Source organism: Alligator mississippiensis, chromosome 1, assembly GCF_030867095.1.
Source record: "Alligator mississippiensis isolate rAllMis1 chromosome 1, rAllMis1, whole genome shotgun sequence".
Classification (NCBI taxonomy): Eukaryota; Metazoa; Chordata; order Crocodylia; family Alligatoridae; genus Alligator; species Alligator mississippiensis.
Genome location: NC_081824.1, coordinates 401,380,112 through 401,405,512, shown reverse-complemented (window position 1 = coordinate 401,405,512; position 25,401 = coordinate 401,380,112). Strand labels below are relative to the sequence as shown.

The 25,401-nt window shown below is 40.7% G+C and overlaps 1 long non-coding RNA gene across 1 annotated transcript; it reads right to left on the bottom strand.

The window, feature by feature from the left end:
• Positions 1-4,835: 4,835 nt before the first annotated feature.
• Positions 4,836-25,129, bottom strand: LOC109286397 (uncharacterized). Its single transcript, XR_002094403.2, has 3 exons — positions 24,947-25,129; positions 7,269-7,399; positions 4,836-5,012 (listed from the first exon to the last, which is right to left on the bottom strand). It is a non-coding gene; the product is annotated as an uncharacterized LOC109286397 (long non-coding RNA).
• Between the last annotated feature and the right edge of the window lie 272 nt (positions 25,130-25,401).

Genomic DNA, 25,401 nt, shown 5'->3' with positions numbered 1-25,401 from the left:
CAGACCAAACAGCAGCAGCACCACCAGCATATGGTGGGGACAGCAAATGGCAATGCTTTCCCTCCTGAAAAGCCTCATATATCCTTTGACAGTGCTGTCACATGGTAAGTACAGTTTGCCACTATAATAAACCTGTCCAGCCCCAGCCATGGATTTACAAGTCTTCAGTGGTGGAGCAGGTGGAAGAAGATGTTAGATCTCAATGGCTGCAAAGGCAGATGAAGGCTGGAGCGGAATGAAATCTCCAGTTGTCTTGGCCTCCTTGCCATTGGATCAAGGTTCTGTTCTGTGAAGAATCATATGGAAGCTGATGTGCAGCAGCTTCTCCATGATAAAAGAAATCACATACAGACATCTTCCATGAAAACATCCTCTTTTTGATCTGGCCAACTCAAATAATAGTTTCCCAATATATACCACTCTCAGCATATAGATTGGATCCAAAGATCCTTCTTAAACAGGTCTAAGGATCTTTTCAGGTGTATTCTAACAAAACATACAAATGGAAGTAGCAGCAGGAAATGCCACTGTTTTGTTAAAATTTAGGAGAAGCTGACTATAGGTACACACAAAAAATAAAACCTCAGAACAGGACAGGCATTCTGAAATGAGGCAGATGATAATTCATCTGTGGTCTGGTGCAGTGAGAGCAGTGTGTGCTATATGCCAAATGCTCTTTCTACAGTGATTTTTTGTAAATGTCTAGAAGTCCTATCATGTTTGTTCATTTGGGTATGAATGTCCTGTTGAAAAATAAGGGAGGAAGTAGAGTTGAAACAAGGAAGAGGAGACACGTAACAATTGCTGAATGTTACTGATTGGAAACTTGTTCTCACAGTTGTGTGAAGTGAAGTGGCATCCATCCCAGCATACCACATGGTGGACAAGCTGGGAAGAGGGGCAAGCGATTGAATCAATGTTTGGGGAGTCCCACGGGGTGTTTTCACTGTTCTGGTTTCCCTTTCCTCCTAAACATGAGTTCAGTAAACTTCAGTAGCCTGCAAGTGACTGCAGTCTGCAGTGTGCTTGGTGGCAGGGTAGAAAAAGAATACTTGGACCTACACCTTTTGGTTACCAGGGATTTGTGGGGGGTGGGGGGGGGACATGATGAAGGGAAGCTGTTGAATGGAGAATGAGGTCACAGCTGGTTGTTAGAAAGATAGCTTTCTTTGAACAACTAGTGCAAGGGAGCTCATTGATAAAAAGTGGCAACAAAAGGGAAAATGGGGAGATCTGAATGTGTAACAGAGCAGGCAGTTGCAGGATATGGGGATGGTGTATGAGGAGCAATGCAGTGCAGGGTGTATGTGGGACTGAAATAGGCGTATGTCACAGACCATAAGTCCACATATAACACTGAAACAGTTTAAAATAGTACTTGATTTTCTGGGTATACTTTTGATCCATTCCAGGAGGTTTATAAACCAGTTTATCAGAGTTGTATGTCTGCTTGCTTCAAGTTTAAACTGCATTTAAACCACTCTGTTACATGTGTCCATGTTACCAAGCTATCTGAATCATTTAGACCTGTGCTATGAAGTACTGAGCTACCTAGTTATCATTGCACTAAGGCTATGAGGCCTGATGAACTTTTAGGGCACTTTTACATGTGCTCCAATGGTGGGGGGAGTGACACTTTAATTAGAGTGGCTTGGAGAGCTGCTGTAATTAAAGCATTACTGTGTCTCATGTATCAGCGACCCTGCGCCTAAAAATAGCAACAGGGCATTTGAACTAAAGCTCACTTGACAAGCTTTAGTCCAAGTGCTCCCACCACCATTTTTATGTGCAGGGATGCTGATGCACAAGATGCAGGAGGCTGCTGGAGCATGGCAATTGCCACACTCTGGCAGACTTGATTAATCAAAGTCTGCTCCTATGCGCTGGAACTCCATGCTTGTGTATAGGTGCCCATAGTCATTATTATGCTAGTGTTGCTGATCATTCTGTAATGATTCACATCAGTGATGCTCAGTATATGGCCCTATGGGGCCTGCCTAGAGGTAGTATTGGGACCTGTGCACCCAGATCAAGCTTTACCCTGTCCCTGCATGCCTGAATCAAGGGAGGGCCCTACATTGGCTCTCCCTGGCCCCACACCACCTCCAGCCGACCCTGCACCCTAGGCTTAGGGCCCTACACCATGTCTGCTGGACCCCACATGCTGGAATTGGAGCCCTGCACCCCTGTACTGCCCTGCACCACCTTTGCTTGGCTCCATACACCTGGATGGGGCCTTGAAGCCCCATCCTGCCCCTGCCTGGCCTCATACTACCCGGGACACATGATGCAGCATGTATGACCATGAGGAACCCTGTGGGCCAGATGACCCAGCATCAGAGGTGGGATCTGGCCTGTGGGGCAGGGGTTAAGCACCCCTGATTTAGATAAAAATATACTGGTGTGCTCTTGTACCACTCAACACAACTCAACATATTCCAGCGCACACTGTTAATACTGTGACCATTTCCAGATTACTCCACATTCAATATCATATGCTATCAAATATTCAAAAAATAACTCCTCATTTTCCTACCAAATGTGTGTCACCTGCTTAGTTCTAGGTGTTAGTCATATGGACGCTGACTTCTGTTAGACCACTTGCTAAGACTTATTTATTTATTTATTTTTTAATAATGATGTATTCGGAGTGACATTTTATTTCTCTTCGGTCATCTAAGTGGCTTTTTTGGCACTTAGGCACAGGCAGGAATTCTGTTTCTCAGATGTGTATCCCTGTGTGCTTGGATGGCTAAATATATGTCTACGACAGCAATCTTTGGAAACAAAATAATGGAGGAAAGGGAAGCTTTCCCATATTGTAGCCTCAACACCGAGTGGTTAGAATGCTTACCCAGGAAGCAGAAGACTAGGTTTTAGCTCCCCTGTGCCCATTTCTTTGACTTTCCAACATCATGATTTAACCTCCATGCCATAGGGTCAAGCGTTATCCAGACCTCTCACTGGTGCTCCTTTTGAAGCTGAGCCATTGCCTTTTACATTTAATAGTTACTGGAAAAAATGGATGGAGGGTAGTACAGTAGGGAAACTTCTTTTCCATAGGAAGCAAGGCTCCAGGCCACCCTTCCTCCCAGAGCACTAGCCATCTTGTTGAGCCACACACTGTCTGGGTTGCTCTCTTCCTCCTACCCTCACACATCTCCTTTTCGTGTATGCTCAGGGTCTGGCTTCAAAAGGAGAGCTTGAGAGGGACCTTGTGTAATGCCTGATCTAGGACAGGATAGCTGAAATGCTGTGTTGGGAAGTCTTAGAGATGCAGGTTTAAACCTCCTTTGGTTGGAGGGTTTGGCAGGAGCTAGAATCTGGATGTCCAGCTTGCCAGTGCCCTAGTCACTCAGTTACTGGGGCTAAAACAGGAAGGGACTTCCCTTCTCCTGAATCTAACACCTCCTAGTCATGATTGGGGGTCACCTACATTCCAGGCCCTTATATTCTAGTATGCACAAAAGGTGTGCCTACATGGCCCTATATGTACATAGCTGGTGCACAGCCTACTAAGCAAGTTAAGTCTACATGCATTGCGTGCATGCCCACAGACACATTTACATTCCTTGGAAACTGAATCCCTACATACACATTAGTGCCAAAAATGCCATTTGGATGACTAAGAAACTGCCATTTAGATGATCAAAGGGAAATAGATTTCCATTCCTTATGTGCAATGTTTGGCCAGAAGACTTCCATGGCATGGTTCCCACACTGTGGGAACTGTTAAGTAATGCTTTAAGATCAAATTGGTACCAAATCTATCAAAATACTTGCTTCTCTTGCCACTTGGGATGCTTAGTACTTTTGATATTCAAGCCAGTATTAGAAATATTTTTCTTCTCATTTACTGTCTAGTATGAAGCTGGAGGAAGTCAACTGTGTACCCCACATTCACCAGAGATTAGAAGAGCTGGGCACAGACAGAAGTGACAATTTTACGCAATCTGGCCACAAAGTGGGATATAGCTTTGACCAAACACGAGTTCACAGTTGCAGACTGCTTAAAAATGGCTGATTGGGTGAAAATCTTAACCTTCATTGCATGAGGGTTCAGATGAAGATGTTTCAAAACAAGAGTGTCTTCTGTGTCTGTCTGCCTCTCAGCCTCCAAGCTGTTTTCAGAATGGGAGGGGGAAAAGGGATCAGAGTGTTTGGTCTGGGGTATTTTCAATAGGAGCCTACCCTCTAAGGGCCTTAGTGGGTAGGTTCCTATTCAGCCACCGCACCCTCAGCACTGCCTGGGGAACCCCTAGAATGAGCTTCCTCTTCTCCCTTTCCCCCCTCCTATTCTGAAAACAGCATGGGTCCCAGGGAGGAGGGGCCATTGTTAGGGGAAACCAGCTGCAGGCTGGCAGCCAGCACCTAGATTCCCCTCCCCCCTGGAGCTGAGAGTGAACTTCTGTTTGGTTTGGGGGATGGTTGTAATTCAGAACGTTTCCTGCAAAGCGTTCTCAATTACTCAGGGGAGCTACACTTGTTTCTGAACTCTGGGTTCTTGACTGTCTAATAGCAAAATGAAATTTGAAACATGCTGTCATATCACAAAGTCACTGTGAAAGAACTCTGAGTATAACAATACTTATTTTTTCAGAAATTTGGTTTTGGTGAATTTAAATTCAGTCTCCTTAAACTGTTTTGTATCCAGTACCTGGAAATGCTCTACAGCCGAAACGCTGAAAGAGCTCATTTAGCTTAAACTTTTGTTGATAGGCATTAGGGGATTTTTTTTAGTACTTTATATATAACAAATAAGATGCCACCTTATAATATAAAACTGTCAGAAGTGAGAGTGCAGATAGCAGAAAGTAATAGTTAGAGGTGTAGTAAATGAATCATCTTTTTGTCAGCCAGTAAATTAATCTCCAGGCCTTTTTAAAGGATGTTCTACACGCGTAGGTACATTTCTCTCTTTTTTGCATGTAATTCAAGACGTATTTTATTCTTCAAAGTAGCATCTTTAATTCCTGTCTCTTGCAGCACTGTAGAGCATTCTAAGCTGTGGTCTGAAAAGAGAAGTAAGAAAGAAAAGGAAAATAAATACACCTCAAGTAATGTAAACAACTAGGAAGTGTTTGGCTATTTGTCAATGTGAACTGACTGAACTCATCAGAGATAACCTCAAGAGATGAGAGCACTGACATGTCATACTCTGTGCTACTGAGCATCAGAATATATATTAATAGTACAGGAGAAAAACATCCTACACACTTTCCAGTGACCTGTACAATTAAGGAAACAACACATTTTGATAGTCCCCTGTGTTGGCAATGCATGCTGCCTCTGACACTTCATTAGTATGCATTGTTGTATGATTTGATTCCCTATTGTAGCTGCAGACTGTCATGGGCAGCCATAGGAGGTCCAGGAAATTATACAAGCTATGGATCTTGGAATGGTTTCTAATTAAATGTCAAAAATGACAAGGAACCTGGAACTTGCTTTGATGCATTTATGTCCCTGTTACTGTCAGCACTTAAATTCAAAATCCAAACACAAATTTTTGTATAGTAACTCAGACTGAGATTCTCCTGAAATATCTATCAATGTATTCTGTATTTAATTAGTACTTTCTTTATAATGGATGAGCATTTTTCCTGTGTTAGGAAGGAGCTCTACAATCAAAAAGCCTTCAGTTTGAATTTACTTAGCAGTTCCTTTAACCCAAAGAAATGACCATAAGAATTATAGGTTTGATGTATGCTTAGATTTAGTTATAGAGGGTGACCTTACCTTATAGAGGGTGACCATGCTCCATCTATGGTCCCTTTTGTTTTATACTCAGAATATTTACTTATAAGTATTGGTTAGCAAAAGGCAATTCATGAATGAGGTAGAAAAAGGAAAGTTGCATTGCATGTTGAAATGTTTATTAACATTTTTGACGTTTTCAGCAGGCATTATTCTCAGTATCTTATACTATCTTGTTAGCCATTAAAAATATTAGCTGTTAATTTTAAGATTTTAAATTGTTTTGTAATATTTTCTAACCATTAGCCTAAGCCGTGGTTAAGTGTCATAATCCCATTTTCAAGAAATATGTATGGTGCTGTTCAGATTGGAGCCCATAGTAAAACTTATGTTTTGCCATTAAATTTCAGTACGAGGAACAGTAGGTCTCAGGAGGGACTTTTGTATGATTTAATGGTCATAACATTTTAACTGCTCTTTTTAAGTGCTGAAGTATAATTACTGGAGTATCATCATACAGTGTTCATCCTATTTTTCCAGAAGCAGACTGATATTTAAATTGAGTGCTTCAGGTTATTAGTGCATATCACTATATTTAAAAAAAAAAAAAAAAAGAAGAAACCCCAACTAGTAAAGCTAACATTGATACAGAGGGAAAGAAAACAGTAACAGGAGCGTCCTTGATTTTAACTACATAGTTAGCATCACAAAAAGTTCACCCCTGCATGTGATGGATCTTTCATATGCAAATCTATAACATGGTGAATATGCATCCTCACTGTATAGTACACAATAACGATGTCACCACAATCATTAAAGTGTAATCTGTCATTGTGTTTCTGTCATTCTATAAATTAAGACACAAAACATGACTGAATACATTCTGTACTGTGGATCTATAAAACATATTAACTATACTTTGCATTCTGTATTTGTAGCATTCTCAGTCATTGCAGTGTGTGCTGTGAATGCATATTAAGAATAACATATTTTACTCAGCTAAATTTTAACCTGCTGATTGACATGTTTCCCCCAACACTTTTTAAAGTACAGCTATAATTTCTCCTTCCACCAAACAAATGATATAAAACTGCCATGACCTATGTTCACAAAATGTTAAAGGTCTGATTTAAACTCTCAAAAGCCATACAGTATATGACTGCATTGCTCAGGGGATTTGTAACAAGAATACTGAGCCTTTAACTCCAAGATAGGAGCAGTAGTGACCTTAATTTATTACTATCCCACGCCTGCATAGTGGTCTGTATGAGATTTATCATAGTCTGTCCAGTTGCTAGTGGGCAAGTAACATCATCATAAACTACCTCCACATTTGTTACCTTTGGGAATACTTACTGGAGTTTCCACAGAGAACTCAAGGATTCTGTGGGCATGGAAAGTGAGTTGCTTTATTATCTTACTGGTTGTGATCTGATTAGAATAGAGGTACCCTGATGGTGCAGCATAGAAAACACCACCCCCCCCCACTCTATTTATTTACTTTACCTGCTTTGATGGGGGATATATAGGTACTTCAACCCACCAGGTTGTCCCTCTGGGCACTCACTTACCCTTGAATCCTGCCTCAACACAAAGTTGTAGGACCAGATACCACTCTGTGATGGCAGGGATCTGTGATGGACCGGATTTTCATTTGTTTTACAGTCTACTGTAGACATCAGTTGGTGGTTTTTCCATGAGGCTGTGAGTACAGAAGCATGGTTGGTCAATTCTCCACTGACATATCACCTGTTTCTCCATGGGTAGAGGTGGACCTTGGCGTATGGCTTTCTGCTGTGCACCATGCTCCAGTTCCTTTTCAGTTTGATCTAGAACATCTTATCAAGGTTGTGGCTTCATTTTGCTTGTATGTATTTTTCTATGCTCTCCACATTCATAGCGCCACAAAATCCTGAGACCTCTTACTTATTCTGTTCTGGGTATTGGCCAAGATGATCATGCATGAATCCAGAGGGATGAAGAAGCTGGACAAGGGATTTCCTTACACTATGGGACTGTTTTCATAGTCTTCCTTCCTTTCCTTTCATGTATCCAGGCAGTATTTCTCTGGTTAGTGTTCACTGATCCATTAAACCCCTCACCCTTGGAGCAGAGAATAGTTTGGGACTCTCTGGTTGGTATTCCCTACGAATTCATTGTTTTGACCCCATGACTGGCACTGTTATAACCAGGGATCCTGGTTTTCTCTGATTTTAAAAAAATCCCCAATTTGTGGTTAAAAAAAGGAAAAATGTGGATTTGGGGTTACTTTTATGTAACTGAAAATTGGGGATTTTTTAAAATCAGAGAAAACCAGGATCCCTGGTTATAACTATGGATGTTTTAAAAACGTCTGTGTCTCTTGTTATCCTTTGATTTCTGGGCTCAGTTCTGGCTCTTGTTATCTTTTGATTTCTGGGCTCAGTTACTACCATGCCTCAACAGAGGGGCCATTAAGGTTGTATTTTTGGTTGGCCTCTACTTGCCTATCCAATTATGGTTAAAGGCAAGGGACTTTCATTCACATTACATTCATGCAACAATTAGCATTAGATGCTATTATGAGCACAGCATGATGTGACATGTGTGACAGCTTTGTCATTTGTGACCTGAGAGCCCAGAACAAGTAGCTGTGCTGCAGAGATTATTTATAGAGCACTACAATGCCAAAAAGAGTTTGGGATCTCCGTCACCATAACTAGCATGGTAAGAAGATCCCTGGGGTGGGGGAGAGGGTAATAAAGGAAAGACGGAACACATCTTGCTAATTTTGCTAATTGCAAATTTTCATAGTCCAATGGCACTAACAGAATTGAAGAAGGCAGATGTAAAATTCAAATTGTGCTATCTGAAAGATGAGTTAACATTACAAAGTCAGATAATATTTGCCTTTTATATTTTTGTACTAAAGGTGTTTTTTTTCCAGTGAAGTCACTTTAGGTGGGATTTAAAAAAGATGAAAGTCAATGAGATTTGTGCTCCCAAGTCACTTAATTTGGAAAACCACAACATCTATGATACTGGACATTTCTTTATCTCTCTGACAGCCTGGTCCCCTATTTATTGGTATTTTATTTATAATAAACCTACAGATTATTGAATTTAAAATAATCCCTTATTATTGTAAAGGTATCATCACAAACTGACAAAGGCAAAATAACAATTGACTTCTACATGTTTCATATATTTAGTTATGAGTATCTGAGAAATCCTCACCCTTAGTGGGAAAGACCACTCCTCTGAATGAAAGAGGAGATCAGTCTCTGCTTTTATTTCTTGATCTCTTTGCTAAGTGTTAGAAAGAATGTTCACTTTATCAACTGTTTCTATGTTACAAAGTTGTGCCTAAGCAGGAGATGCACAGAGTCTCATTTTACACATGGTACCAAAGAACTGATTTGTTTTTCCTGAAAAGAAAGAGCAATTTAGGATGGGTCACAGCTCGGATGGCAGAGCAAGAGCTAATTCTCTGGGGGTTGCACAGGGCCCATCAAATTGGGGTCTTTAGTTTTTATGGTAACTTAAAAGAATAAAAATAGAGATTTAACTGTTGAAATTATATTTTTCATTTGTGAGTTAACATTTATGGTAATATTGCTAAACTATATGAAATATACCATACCATCTTAATTTGACCTTAGGTTTATTCTCTCCTCCCAAAACTATGAATAACAAGTAACATACACAGAAAAACATTTACCTTAAGTTACACTAGCGTAACTTACTTATATCTGGTATAGAATTGCAGGAAAAATGAAAGTTAATCTGTACAGGTATAAATTACACAAGATAAGATACAGCTCAAGAAATACCTGCTGCCACACTTCCTAATGAAAAGGTGGTGTAATGGAACCTAGTGGAGATCTGTATGTCTGTCTGCTCCAGATCTTAATGTAATTTTCATTAGTATGTGAACCTGATGCATGTTATCCCTGTGCAAATGTATTTCCTGTCCAGTCTCTGGCTTTGGAAAATTTTGTTGTAAGAGATTTTGCCAAGGCAACAGACAGTTGTCATCTCAGTCAAACCAGGAATAACTCCTACAGAGATCTGATGGAAAGATGACAATATCACTCCTCAGGAGTACTTCATGTATTGGGCTATGTGTAAGAATCTCACTTTACAAAAAATGATTTGCTTGAAGTGGCTAGTAAACTAGAGAGGCATTCCTTTTTCATCTGACTTAGCTGTGCATATTGAGGAAAAATATCATCCATCATGTTGAGGTTGTTGAATTTTAACGGACTGTGGTTCACATCTAGTGACAAAAATGAATCTACAGTTAACTTGCTAGATACCTATTTAGCTGTAATGTGTTTTGGGTTTACATAAGCTTATTGATAATGGCCTTGGGCCCTTTTGAGTCATCTGTACCTGACTATGTAGAAAGATTGTCCATTTAAGCACATGGATTTCCATTCCCTGTGCACTCTAAAAATGACCTCATCATGTGGAAAAGTCTCCAGTGCAGTCAATGTTGGTAAATGGTGTATGAAGTTAGGGGGAGGATAAAAAAAATTTCTGAAATTCACATGAAAAATGGCAACAAGGCAACATAAACATGGCTGTGCAACCTTGAAAAGTACAATATGTTAAAGGAAGTTAGCTATAATATTTTTTTATTGGACAGCTTTATGTATGCACAGAAGCTACTGGTATTTAAATTTTATCAAGACAGGGATGAAACAGGTTTGCAAGGTCTTTTATCAGGTTAGTCAAAATATTAATGGAAATGGCTTCACTATGTTAGTAAGCTTCACGTATCTCCTGAAACTACCTACCATTAAGTTGTTTGCAGGGAGTTCAAAAGATTCTGGTGAGGCCACATGTGGAGTACTATGTTCAGTTTTGAGGCCCCCACTACAGAAAGGATATGGACAAATTGGAGAGGGTTTAGTGGAGGACAATGAAAATGGTGAGAGAGGGCTGGGGCACATGACTTATGAGGAAAGACTGAAGGAACTGAGTTTATTTAGTCTAGAGAAGAGGAGACTGAGGGAACTTAATAGCAGCCTTCAACTCCTTTAAGCAGGGTTTGAAAGAGCACGGAGCTAGATTGTTCTCAGTGGTGGCAGATGGCAGAACAGGGAGCAATGGTCTCAAGTTGCAACAAGGAAAGTTTGGTTAGCTATTAGGAAGCATTTTCTCACTAGAAGGGTAGTAAAACACTGGAACAGGTTACCCAGAGAGGTGATGGAAGCTCCATCCTTGGAGGTTTTCAAGACCTGGCTAGACAAAGCTTTGGCTGGTATGATCTAGTTGGGGACAGTCCTGCTTTGAGCAGGGAGTTGGACTAGATAACCTCCTGAGGTCCCTTCCAACCCTCACTTTCTATGGTTCTATGCAATTAATATACCACTAGCCTTAAAATAAGATATGCTCATTTTACCTTGTTTGTATGTCCATATACAGTCTCTGAGCCCTTGTCTCATCGTTCCACAATTAAACAACATGTTAATAGACCACTTTCAAATCAGACCATTTAATCTCTATCCTGGTTTGGGTCATCTCTGTTTCCTCTTCCATTTCTTAATTGTTCTGATTGGGTTCATTGTCAGGTGCAAGATAAGCAGGTTTTATGGCATGATCATGTTTTAGTTTGTAGCTGAGTGTTAATCTCCAGGGATGGCCCTTGAGCCCTCTCAGCCCTTGTTAACTTGGTTCTCTTTGGGCAATCTCCCCTTCTCCTTGCCTGCCAAGGCTACCCCTGGGCTTCCCAAGTCAGATATCCTCATGAGTGACAGTGTTGCTGCTTATTGCCTTAAGGGCAGTGATATAGCTCTGACTACCCCTTACACCATGCCCATGCTGCACAGATGATATTCATTCCTCTCTCCTTCTCTGCTGTTCCTAACACCCCTATTGGTCTATGGGTCCCTGGCCCTACTGACACATGCCTCTCCTGGCCTATAGGCTGTCAGCCCCAGTCCTCGCCCCTCCTGGGCTGTGGGCTCCTTGGCCCCCTCAGTTTCTGGCTGTGACCTTTAATCTTTGGTCCCTTTCTCTGGGCCCTGGCCCTGTGCCTAGGCCAGTCAAGATTCATGGGCTCCCCTGGCCCTGCCAGTCTCTGACTGTAGCCCTCCTCAGGCTTTGGCTCATTTTTTTGGCTCTGATCCCACTCCTGGGCCAGTGAGACCTTTGGGTTCCCTGGCCCTGTTTACACTCGCCCTTCCTGGGCTATAGACCTCTGGGCTTCCTGGCCCTGCTGAACTTGCCACCTCCTGGGCTACAAACCACCAGGCTTTCTGGCCCTCTGGCCTCTCTCTCCCTTCTGGGCAAGTTCTCCTCTTCCCCTTAGCCCCTTCCACAAACCTCCAAGTTGCTTACCCCCAGCTCAGATATTAAACTGCCCAGGAGCTCCCCTTCCAATGGCTCTCAGGGTTAGACTGCTTGACCGGCTCAGGCCCTGGGCTTATATGCTTCAAGCCCAGCCCCCTTCTGGTCAAGTGACTCAAACTGGCCCCTGCCACACCTGCAGCTTGCTTCTCATGCAGCCTCTTCCCCTTGTAAAGTGACAAGCATACTAAATGTTTATATTTTATTTAGTCCCTACTCTTGTAGCATCTCTCCACAAGCTGCTTGAAATGGGTGGTGGCAATATCAGATTTAATGTCCTTTGGTTATGCCATTTTAATTCAACTGTCCTTCACAAACTGTTGATTATTTACTATGGGAGCAACTTTGTGACTTGCCAAGCCACTGGTTTAGAGATTTTGAGGTATATGTCAAATCCTCCCAATTTCCTAGCCTGGACTAGGATAAACCTAGAAGTGAGGGAGGGATTGGCTTAGACCTTACAAAAGAAACTGTAAATCATGACATTATAGCCACTACAACATCATTTTTGGCATGCCATCATTTTTAGTTATGTCACATCCTTGTCATTCTTTTATCTCCCCCATTGGTCTCATTTTGATACAAGTTATGGGTTTACTATCAATGAAAGATACCAGTGCATTAAGCCATCACACTAGTCTAAGTCTGGTAATTAAAGAGCTCAGTCAAGAGCTTAGGTCATTATATTCTTATGATCCTATTCAGTATTTAATATTGAACAACTTTAGGTTTCTGTAGTCGCTCTCAGTGAGCTGTGTGCATGGTGTGTTTTCCCCTAAGTTTTGAATAGTAGAAAAATACCTTCCTTTGTAAAAAATTATTCAGGGAAAAAATCAATAATCAATTTACTATTGCACATGCTGCATAGGTGAAGCAAGGGTCTATCTGCTTATTCACATCAGTTGTTTCTTACATGCACCATTGTCAGCAAAAGTATATGTCAATACTTGAGCTTCATGTTGGAGTAGTTTTCATTCCTTCAGAGAAAACTAAGTTGAATATTAGGTCAAACAGCATTTTTGAAAATGTCTATTTATACTTCTTGTTTTGAATCTTAGCTACTGTCAAAGGATTTGGTATGGAAAGAATGTGCATATTCGTGATAGTAGCAAGTTAGTGCGTATGCTGCTAAATTGGGCATTTCTTGAAAGATTTTTTCAAATATCACCAATTAAGCCAAATAAAAAATTTAGATTTTTAAATTTTTACTTGGAATTTCTGTTTATCTTTTTGGGGGGGGGGGGCAGGCACAGGGAAGTGGGATTAGCAGTAGGGATGAGGAGATAAAGGAAGTTTGGAAATTAGAGATGGATCAATAAAGTCATCCCATGAAAAATCAAGACTTTGAGCTTGATAAATCAGAAATATGGCAGGTGTACATTTAAACTAGCATTTTCCATTGCAAGGGGGTAAAGCCACTGGAACAGGAAATATTGCGGAATTGCAACAGATATAAAATCGCAAATGCTAGAATTTAATGATGCCCTGTACTAGTGAGCTCAGAGGTGAGAAATCTGCACTAGAGGACCACTATACCATAATGATAGGACTTTTTGTTTGCTTGTTCTGATATCAAGTGCTAGGCAGAACTCTTTTTTTCTTGGCTCACTCAGTGTAATATTTCATCAGATGAGTTCTGTTAGCTACAGCATGAACGTAAGATGAGTTAGAACATTTTTCTGAGGCAAAGAGAAAGATGGGAACAGAGGGGCACTGTCAAGAAAACACAAGTAATAGTTTCACTCCCGGGCTTACGATGAGATTTATGTTACAATTATTTAAGATAAGGCAAATGCCAGAAAAAAGGGAATGGGAAATTTTGGGCCATTTCCAGTAGCCATTATATTAGAAGCAAGGATAGAACAATGCCTGCTTCCAGCTGTTCTTTGCTTGGTGGGCAGAAATTTGTACTCGTGAATTTAAATTTGTGAAAACAATAAATGCAATCAAGGTGGATTATAGGACTGCTTATGAACTAATCAGTGAAGATTCACTTGTACAGAAAATTGTGTATTGTACAAGCAGTTCAGCGGGCATAATACAAAAGCACCTATGCCTGCTTTTGCTCTTGAGATTTTTTAAGACTTCTACATTTGAGGCTTGACAAATTGTTTAGAAATTTATCCTGGCAAAGAAAAGGAGGCAAGATTAATTTAAAATTAAATCCTATCTAAACAAAGTAAAAATATAGATATTCTTCTTTCTACATTTACTCTAATATGCTTGCAAGAAAAGTGAACGTAAGAGTGGTGATATAGCAGAAGATGCTGATAAGGTTAGATATATTTTCTGGAGCATCGGTCTCTAGGATACATGGGGGCTGGGAGTGGTTTGCCAAGTCTGTATATCATCCTCTGCTGGATAAAAACAACCCTAATTTATCTAATATTGAATAGAAGCTGCAAAAATGGTAATCTATATTCTAACAGCATTTTAGAAAATAAGGATGGAAGGGACCTTAAGAAATCATTCAGTCCACATGCCCCTAGTAAGCATCAACCATGTTTTTCTACTTTGTTCCACTGACCTTCTCAAGTGAAAGAGCAGGGGAAAAAAGTTGGCCATTCTTCACTCATACTGCAGGAATGGGTTGACAAAGCACATTGTTGGGTCTGTCTGCAATGCTGTCAACCTGCTGTGTTGAACAGTTGTCCTGCTCAGAGATTTAAAACTTCTTTCAGGCAAAATTTCCATAAGTATTTGTGGACTTGGGCAAACTTCAAGAAGAAGGTAGGATTCAGGTATTGAGCTTTCCCATTTTTTTCACATCCAACTTCTCATTATTTTCTGATAGAAAAGGTTTTTGAAGAGCTTAACGGCTTACAAAAAGAGATACTTACCTTTTCTTGTGCTGAAACTCCTGTTCAAACTGATCATGGCATAGATATAGTGGTTAGTCTAAAGTCAAATGGCAAAATCAATGCCTACATAGATTAACCTGGTGCAATAAATGATAAACACATTATAGTATCCACAGTACCATTAGATTGAAAATCAGAAAAGATTAGGTGACATGGATACAGGATTATTCCAAGTACTTTCTGTTTAAGAACTATCACACATTCCTCTTGAGATCTTCATCAAAGGAAAAAAAAAACGAATGAAATAAAATAAAGTCACAAAAATACAGCCATTTTCTTTCTTTTTTTTTTTTGCAATATTTTAGCTTTATTTGCAATATATTGAAATAGTCAACTCAAACTCAAGTATGTATGTGTATGTGCATCTGTGTGTACAATTAACCCCAAACAGCACTATTATAACTTTTTCTGACCTCCTGCATCACACAGACCATAGCATTTCTGAAATAACTTCTGCATGAAGCCCCAACACTTAACTTGAGGTAGAGAACATCTTTTAATCTTAGTGAAGAATTCATGATCTTCCAAGTTAAATTGTTCCATGTGGTTAGTTGCTATTGTTGTTAAAAATGTGTCTCATTTCCAGGGATCCTGGTTTTCTCTGATTTAAAAAAAATCCCCAATTTTCAGTTAAAAAAAAGTAACCTCAAATCCACATTTTGCCATGATTAAAATGAAACACCACTACGCACGCACGTGCACACACACACACACACACACACACACACACACACACACACAGATATAGCAGATGATTCTACGTAGACTATTTAATAGTATGGTGTTTAAGGGAAGAGACTTGGGTTTGAGTCTGCTGGATCTGAGGAAGGCCTGGACTCAGGTGTCCCGTTCCCTAGATGAGAGCTTTAATCCAGGCCTGTCCAGCTTTTGAAAATTGATAATAGACCATTTCAGATTAGAAATAAGCAGGGATCCTTGTATTTTTTTTTATTTTAAAAAAATTCCCCAAATTTTCAGTTAAAAAAAAGTATCCCCAAATCCACATTTTGTCATGATTAAAATGAAACACCACTATATATATGGTCAGATAACATATAGTGTTATTTCATTTTAATCATGGCAAAATGTGAATTTGGGGTTACTTCTTTACCTCCAAATTGGGGATTTTTTTGAATCAGAGGAAACCACTGCTATTTCTAATCTGAACTGGTTTATTATCAGTTTTCAGTCACTTTTACTCTGTGACAGGTGTGGAAGAAACCTGCCCAGGCCCCAGGGGATGGGGCTGTGCTGCACGTCCCACCCAAGGGCTGAAAGTGAACCTGAAGCCTCGTAGGCATCAGGTACAGTGGAGGGCAGAGGGGACATGAGTGGACAGTGCAGTGGTATGGGGTGTATTAGCATGTGCAGCAGGGTAAGGGAGATGTTTGCATGGCATGCAACCCATGGGAACCCATAGTTTCTCCCATGTGGCCCACAACTGCAGCTACTGCTGGTGTAATCTGTGGGGTGTTTGGCCCCCAGCCTCGTAGAAGCTGGACAGCCCTGGATTAGAGCACTCATTTAGGAAAGGGAATACCTGAGTTCAGGCCTTCCTCAGCTCCAGTGGGCTCAAACCCAAGTCTCCCTACCCACCTTGAGTGTTCCCTAAATACCATACTATTAAATAGTCTAGGTAGAAGCATCCTCTACTATTTCTGTTGTAACTGTGCCAAATAGGCAGGCATGAGGCCACTAGAGGAAGCAAAAAGGAGCCTGACACCGTAGCCTAATGGTTTTAGGCATTCACCCAGGAGGGAGGGTCACTTTATCCAATGACAGGCTAATATAAAATGTGTAAAACAATGTAAGAGTCCTTTGAGCAAGGACTAGCTGCTATGATGTGCATTTCTCTACATGTGCAAAAGCCCTGGTTTAAGTGACTAGAGAACTTTTTAGCCTAAATTTTAGGTGCTGAATGAGTTTGGATGTCTAATGAAATTTTTTGGCTGCCTGAGGCTTTTCTGGATTAGAGGTTAGGTGCTTGAATTCTGACCAGGTCCCAGGTCTCTTTTAGACACTTTTCGGGGATGAATCTCTATTCCTAGATATAGGAACTTGCATATTAAAAGTAGAGCACATTGTGTGGCCCATGCAGATATGGCCCTCACAGCTTGCAGCCCTTGGCTACTGAGAAGCTGGACAAGCCTGTCCAGTGCTAATCTGTTGAAACTGAAACTTTCAACAAGTGTCCCTGTTTCAATGAACCCTTTGGCGAGACAGGTTTATCAGATCCAGCAAGCAATAGCATTTGGGGAAGAGGACTACTGCAATCAGGAATGGCGAATACCCAAGTGGTTTTCATAGGTTAGGACCCTCATGTGATATAGGTAACTCTTAATCTAATATCTGTTCTGTCTGATTTGCCTGCAGGCTCTATGAATATTTTTTATACAAGCTGGAACAGCTCCCATGGAAGATTTTGAGAGTGACTGACTCTATGGGCTGGCAGTTCACATGTTCCAGTGGTGCCCGAGAGATGGAAGTGTAAGTCCTTGCTCTGAAATGGGTAGAGCAGTGTCCCCTTAACCTTTGATTTATTAGATATTCTGGGGTGAGGCTCCCAAAAGTTATCTCAGATAGAATAAAAATAAATTTCAAGAAACAAGATTGTTGTTTTCTATTGTTTTCTGATTGTAATTAAAATGCATAGTATTCAAATGAGCCCAATCTACCAAGCACAAAAGATTGGTTTGGCTTGTTTTCCATTTGTTTTCTCTCCAATGTTTTTTGTGTTACTAGGAAACTGCAGTTATTTTATATTCCCTTCCAGATCATGAGTAAAGATAGCACTGGGCCAAGAACAGATTCCTTCAGGACTCCTCCAGAAATATAACCAATGGATATGATCTCAAAAATAATTATAGAGCATTGAGCTAGGGACACTAGCAGCACATGAAGGTAATTTCAGGGTAGTCAGGTGGGTCTGATTGTAATAAACAATTCAATTAAAGGGTTCAGCTACCATGTTTTGGCTTTTGTTATTTTTCTTATGTTTAAAAATATTGGAAACATACTTTTAGTTCTCAAATGCTATTATACGTAAGTCAAAATAATTCTTTTGTATCATCATTTTGTCCCATGGCTTTTTTGCTATTAATTTTGCTTTTGTGCTGAAAATCTCCTGATATGATGAAATTTCACTGGGAGGACTTTGGAGTTAGCTGTTATATTTCTGAAGCTCAGTATGAAGTATATAATGCCATTACCAGCTGCCCTGTTGACTGAGGGACAGGTTTAGATCAAATTTAGATTACTCATTGGATTTCTAACTCATATCTTTCTTAGTAGGAAAGAGTTTTGTAGAACTGAGTTACTGCAGAAGGAAGGAGTAGTTCACACACAGTATTAAGGAGTAGATATAATCACTTGTAATCTAGCATATGACAGACAGCTTTGTTATAGCAACTGTAAAGTTTTTGTCTTCACAGTCAGTTCAGCTGTGGGTTAGAATGTTTTAAATATGAAAATACTGAACCATTTCTTATTTTGTAAGTCTCTCTTTTTGGGAAAGGTCTCTGAACTTTATAAACCTGTGACAAGGTAATTGACTGTTTTTACATTGGAGACATGCCAGAAGTTGTTGGGTTTCATTAAATCAAGAGTTTATTTTATAAAATAAATTGGAAGCTGAAAAACAACTTAGAAAATACTCCTTCTTCCAGAGCAAATTTTACAAGCCAGAGCACAAACAATTTTACATAATGTTCCAAATCTTTATTCTAACGGTACAATGGTTCCTGGAAGTCTCTTCTTACAGCCTGCCAGCAAACTGAAGCAAATATTACCATTGCTCAGGTCAGAGTTAACACAACTCTAGCGTTTATAAAATAACTTTCTGTGGCCAATATTTTGCCATATATTCGATTTTTTTTTTTCCAAGGGGGGTGTTAAATCTAGTGACAGGCTTGCCTCTACTCTTTCTCCCAGGTGTCCATCCTCACCTCCATTTCAATTTCTACTTGCTAGAGAATATGGCATACTGTCAGTAAACTCAGATAATCAGGCACAACAAAGAAACATATCCATCAAGTGCACTTAATACATGCCTGTTTGCCAAAGATTTTTTTTATTCTTGTTTATTGTTATGAAGAAAAAAAGACTGATTGATTCACTTTGTCCTTCACTCCTATCTGCCAGGACACGTGCACCTGGGACACAGGATTTAGCACAGATTGGGAATAAATGGTTGTTGGAACCTCTTGTTGAAATACTGGCAGCACCTCAGTTGAGAAAATAATAAAAGCTGTAAAAAACACACTTAGTTATCAAGACCCAGATTGAACATCTGATTTACAGAGGTCTACTAAGGCTATGTCTTTCATGGGCGCTCTTTGACTCCTGCTTTGACAGCAGGACTCAGGATCTCTGCTCTCAGGGCTTGGGCTTTTTCTGCTTCTAGGAGGTTGGTTTCAATTTCTGCTTATCTCTCTTCTTTCAGCTCCTGTTTCTTAGCCTGCACAACCTTAAACCTACCTCCCATCCCCTTTCTGATGATTGCCTGTTTTTAGCTAACATTCTTTTTTCACTTATGATTACTTAGTGCTTATATAACACCGTAGGAGGTCTATACCACATGCATTGTAAGACAAGGTTGTTGCCCTGAGTTCAGATACCATGGTGATAGGTGCTTTATAAATACATAAGTTAGAGAGCAAGATAGATCTAAATTGCACAGGCACAATACAAACAAAGGATGAAGCACCAGGATGCTGTGCTGTGATGGAAGGCTATGCTGCCAGGGTACTCTCACGGCTGCCAAGTCACTTCTTCTCCAAGCATAAACTGGCTGCAGGCCACCCTCATTTCTCCAGAGCTGTCTTTCTACTTCAAGCTGACCTCAAACTAACACCTGCATCTTTTATATTTGGACAGCGCATTGAAAAACTAAAGTATTATTAATTAATTTATAGGCCATCCGATCATGGGGCCTTTCATTATTTGTTAAATTCAAGTTAAAAAAGGAGAGAAAGCACATCAGTATTTGGGAGGACTTTTCTGATAAAAAAAATTAATTTCTTTTTAAGCTAAAATGCTTGGGTTTTGGAGCAGAGCTTTATGTAAAAGTTGCAATCTTTACACTTAAATTGTTCCCTCCCTCCAAAAGTACTGAAAACATGATAATCCATTTATTACCCTAGTGCAGTGGCATTTATGATTACTTTTCTGTACCTTTGGATTACTTTGTGCAGCTAAATAGACCCTCATTTCTAAATCATATTACAGACTTCAGTGGGTGGGTTGTGGTCTGATACTGGTATCTGTTTGAAGATAGTTTTGCCGTTATGCTAGTAGACACACAATTGCAGAGGTGCAGCAAGCTTGTTCAGCACTGTGGGCAGAGGTGGGGGGTGGAATGATGCTGCTCACTGGAGAATGGGGCATCAGGGGCACAGGGAAGTGGGAGTCATACCTGCCTTGGTTCTCTGGTGGTAGCCTGCACTTGGGCTACTGCTGCTGGGGAACAGGCTCACCCCACACCGACCCCATGGTGTGGATTCTCCAGGGGCTACACCTGCTACCCTGCTTCCCACCCCCATCCAGATATGCTACTGGGTGGGGGGCCGTGCATGTTTTACTCCTATGGCTGGGCGATAGAGGGCTGCGCCTGCTGTGGAAAAAACTCCCAGGGGTAGGGCACCAGACTGGCACCTCCTTTAAGGTGGTGCTTGGGGCTGGTGCCTTCTCACTCCCACAAGTTATGCTACTGGGCAGTTGAAAAAATAAATTGATTGGGTGATGGTTTTTGGCTGAGCGCCCAGCAAGGGTAACAATCAGCTACACTCAGGAAAGCCTTGAAAACTGTGCAGTTATTTTTTTCAAACTGAACCGTAATTTTGCAGGAATTAATTAATTTTTTTTTCTCATAATTAATCCCAAGCAGTAATTTATGGTGATCAAAGTGGTAGTTAGACTTCAGGCACTTCCATCCAAACTTGCAGTCTCCAAATCCCCTCCCAGTAGTATAATTGGGGGCAGAGAGGGGCACCAGCTCTAGGCATCAACTTAGAGGGGGTGCTGGAATGATGCCCCTCATCCCCAGAGTCTTTGCCTCATCTGGAGCGGCCCTGCCCCCTCTGCCCATGAGAACCAAGCTGGAGAAGCACTGCACTGCCCAAATGTAGGAGCAGGAACAGCCCTACTCAGCCCAGCCGTAGAAGCTGAACTGAAGCAACCCCATATTGCTTGTTCAAAGGAGCTGGGCACAGGAATACGGCAGAAGCAGCATGAGTCTTTGAGTCCCTGGGAGTAGAGGTAGGTGCAGGGCAGCTTTTGCTGTATGCTGGCACCCCACTTGTACAGAAGGTAGGTCTTCACCAGCTGGGATCCTATGGCTAGGAGGGCATAGGGCTAGTCCACAGGAGCACTCTCCCAACCCCACCCTTGGATCTTTGCCAGGGTGTCAAAATTTATAGTTAGGTATCTGTAAGTATAGGGTATAGCTAAGTATGTCCTAACCACAAAAGTGCAGTTAGCATCCTTCTTGCTTGCTCTCTTTCTGGTTCCCTGCACCTTGCAATTCGTTTGTACAAAACAACATAGCACAGGTGGAGAGTGCCCCATTCAGCCTAGCCCTTACTTGCTTATGGCATTTTACCCAAAGGGAAAGAAGTGGGTTTGAATTCCTTTGGGCTGAGAAGAACTTATAGTCCTGTCCCATAAGAACCTTGAATCTGGATTTCATAGATTTCACAGACATTAGGGCTGGAAGGGACCTCGGAAGATCATCGAGTCCAGCCCCACGTCCAAAGGGCAGGAAGTCAGCTGGGGTCATAGGATCCCAGCAAGATAAGCATCCAGTTTCATCTTGAAGGTGTTCAATGAAGGCGCTTGAACAACCTCCGGTGGCAGGCTGTTCCAGACCTTGGGGGCTCGGACAGTAAAGAAATTCTTCCTTATGTCCAGCCTGAAACGATCTTGTGGTAGTTTGTGACCATTCGACCTCGTCATCCCTTGGGGCGCTCTGGTGAACAAACGTTTCCCCAGATACTGGTGGTCACCCCTGATAAACTTGTAGGTGGCCACCAGATCACCCCTGAGCCTGCGCTTTTCCAGGCTAAAGAGCCCCAGGGCTCTCAGCCTGTCATCGTAGGGTCTGCTTCCCTGACCTCTGATCATGCGCGTGGCTCTTCTCTGGACTCTCGCAAGCTTCTCCACATCCTTTTTGAATTGTGGAGCCCAAAACTGGATGCAGTACTCCAGCTGCGGCCTCACTAAGGCCGAGTACAGGGGGAGAATGATGTCCCGGGATTTGCTTGAGAAGCATCTATGGATGCAAGCCAGCGTTTTGGTCGCTTTACTAGCCGCAGCATCGCACTGCAGGCTCATGTTCATCTTGTGGTCAATGATGACCCCCAAGTCTCTTTCTTCCATAGTGCTAGCCAACATAGCACTGCCGAGCCTATAAGGATGCTGCAGGTTTTTCTTCCCAAGGTGGAGAACCTTGCATTTATCGGCGTTGAACACCATCAGATTCTCATCTGCCCACTTGCTGAGCCTGTCTAGGTCATCCTGGATCATCCGCCTGTCTTCTGGTGTGGATGCTTTGCCCCAAAGTTTGGTGTCATCAGCAAACTTGGCCAGTCCGCTTCTGACTCCAGTGTCCACATCATTGGAGTGGATGACCACTCTAATCCCTATCAAAGGCAGGCATTGTTGATGTATTTAAATTTGTGATGCTGTGCTAAAGAAGGATATTGAATGTTTCCTGAATCCAAAAATAGTCAACAAGCAGGTGCTTGATAAGAGTAAAAATAAATCCTGAATTGATGCTAAAGGTAGAAAAGAAATAATTGAAGTACTATGGGCACATTTTAAGAACAGAGGAGTAAGCTTAAAAAGGGTAGAACAGAAGATTGTGTGCCAGGCAGGAGAAATAAAGATCAACCAAAGGAGGCTGGAATGGATTACATACACGTACAATGGCAAGGCTGAGAACAGACGAGAGAATTTGTCCACTATGTTGCTAAACCTCCTAGTGAGGATGGCATTTGCCTGCTTGATTCACTGACCATTCTTTATTTTTTCAAAGGATACCTGTAGGCATCTAATCAAAGGAATAAGAACTAGAGGTGATTCCCTTTCAGTTCAGTCAGGTACCTAAACTCCAGAGCAGACAGGAATTTGAATGTATTTCTGTGCTTAGCTTTTTCTAGCTCTAAGTAGGATGTGTTCAGTATTTGGATCATTTTCTGTGGCAGCTAATATTTCCCCTTCAATATATAGGAAGTCTAGTCACCTACCTTTGGGCTTTGGATTCCACGCCAGGAACTGGGTGCCTAAAAGTTAGGTTTCGGTGCCCTGAGCAAAGGTGCTCATCTTTCTTTCCATCTTGCTCTAAGCCTTTGTTTTTTTTGTATCCGTATTATCACAGTTTGGAATGCAGTTCTCAGAAACTCTCTCTCCATGTGACCCCAGTGTGGAAGCTGAAATTGGCTATTATTGTTTCCTTGAATGAAACATCTGTAATACGTTGTTTTTTGCCAAATTATTTTTATTAGCAGAGTGATTAGTTGTCAGCTGGCTGAGTCATGGTTAAGGCTGGCAATATATATATATTGATGGTGTTTATTTTTTGTCAGTATGCCAAATCGTGATATCAATTATTAAAATATACCATTTATTTACTAAACTTGACCAGAAGGAACACCACGTTGGCAAGATGATTTCTGTCTGCCACAGATTCTTTCTATGATGTGACAAAGAGCTGAAATTTCATATGGTGTATTGCACAGTGTTGTTCAAACATTTTAACAAATGAGGATATTTTTCTAAACCTGAAACCCTTACATTAGCTAGGAATCTGGTTATCAAAAATTGTTACCAAAATGATTAGTACAATTCCAACTGCACATAAAATTTTCAACCTATTTTTTTTGCATAAATCCTATCTTTTGTAAGTGACAAATCTCTTGTACTTATAAATATTTGACAGCACACTGTCATACACAGGCTCTCCATTTTTCTCCTAGAAGATACTTAGGAGAGTAGATACTTGAACAGATTTGAGGTTTCTGTTGCAGGGCTAGTTAGGAATGAAAATCTGTGTGGGCCCTAGCTTATAGTAGATGAGCAATACCTAAAAGTCTGACATCAAAGCAAATCATGTATACAGCAATAATTTTAACCCTCAGGCCTCCAAATAAATTAAACATTATCTCTGTATATTGGTATTTATACACACTTAGATTTGGGTGGAACTAATTGGATAGGCGACTTGTTGTAATTGTAACAACAGGAACAGACTTGTCTCGCAACAGAAAGATGGGCACCTTCATACAGGGCACCAAAACCTATGGAGGCTGACAGACAAGTGAGACAAGTGGCAAGAACTGTAACACAAATTCAGTGGGATCTACTCCTTACTCATCAAACTATTTGCCATGTCTGCAACTGAACATGTGGATTTGGATTGGCCTCTTTAGTCGTATATGGACTCACTGATGACTTCCCTATTTAGTGAAAGACGGTAATGCTCATATTGAGGGACTGCAATGATGATGAACCTGTTGAGTAATGTGGACTTTGTAATGGTGACTACTTGAGGAGTACAGTCACCCATTTAAAATAATGATCTCTTTGAGTGCACAAACCCTACCAATATATACAGTATATTTTAAAGAAGACTCATGGCGATGTTTTGATCTACATTTTATGTCCACTTGTAATATTGGAACCTCTTCTTCATAAAGATGTATGTTTGTGCCCAACAGAAGAGCACTTCAGGTATTATACCTAGCCATTGTATCATGTCTTTTATTACTTCTGTAAGTCATGAGAAATGATGGAATATGTGTCTTTCATAATATTTATTGATCTTTCTGGGAATGAGTTAAACTTTTATTGATTCCTCTCATGTTCTGTACAAAAGATGAAACAGGGTACGTCCTCTTGATCTGCAATTCTTACAATGACATGAAAAGCTCTCACACTTATATTCATTTCCTTCAGCGGTAATTCAGAAATATCTATTTATTTTTACAGTTAATCAATTAAGAGAAAATTACTGCATTGAATTTAAGCTGTTTTTCAGGTGTTAACTTCATTCTTACCTTCCAAGTTCTCTCTTTTGTTCTCCATAATTTCAAAATGGCTTGTTTTCTGATTTTCCACAGTAGGAATCAATCAATCTGTCTATTTAGCAGTTAGTCCTATGAAGAGGTCAAGCTGGTAAACTTTACTTTTCTGTGACTGCAAAACAGAGTCCATTCATTGTTTAACTGAGATCAAGAACTAGAATGGTAGGGCAATCTTGAGGTTTAGTAGAATACTGAGATTAAATAAGATTATGTAATTTCCCCACTGAACCTGAACAACAGCTTTCTTTACTTGAAATGTAGAATAATCTAACTGTCAGTTAATGCATTAAATGTCAGCTGTTCATTAACTAGATCGTGCCATTCTGTTTTCCTAGCAGAACATTTGATTACCTCCAAATTATATTTGCTATTAATTCAAAAATCATGCCTGGTTGACTGCCTTTATCACTGCATTATGTAAGCTTTAT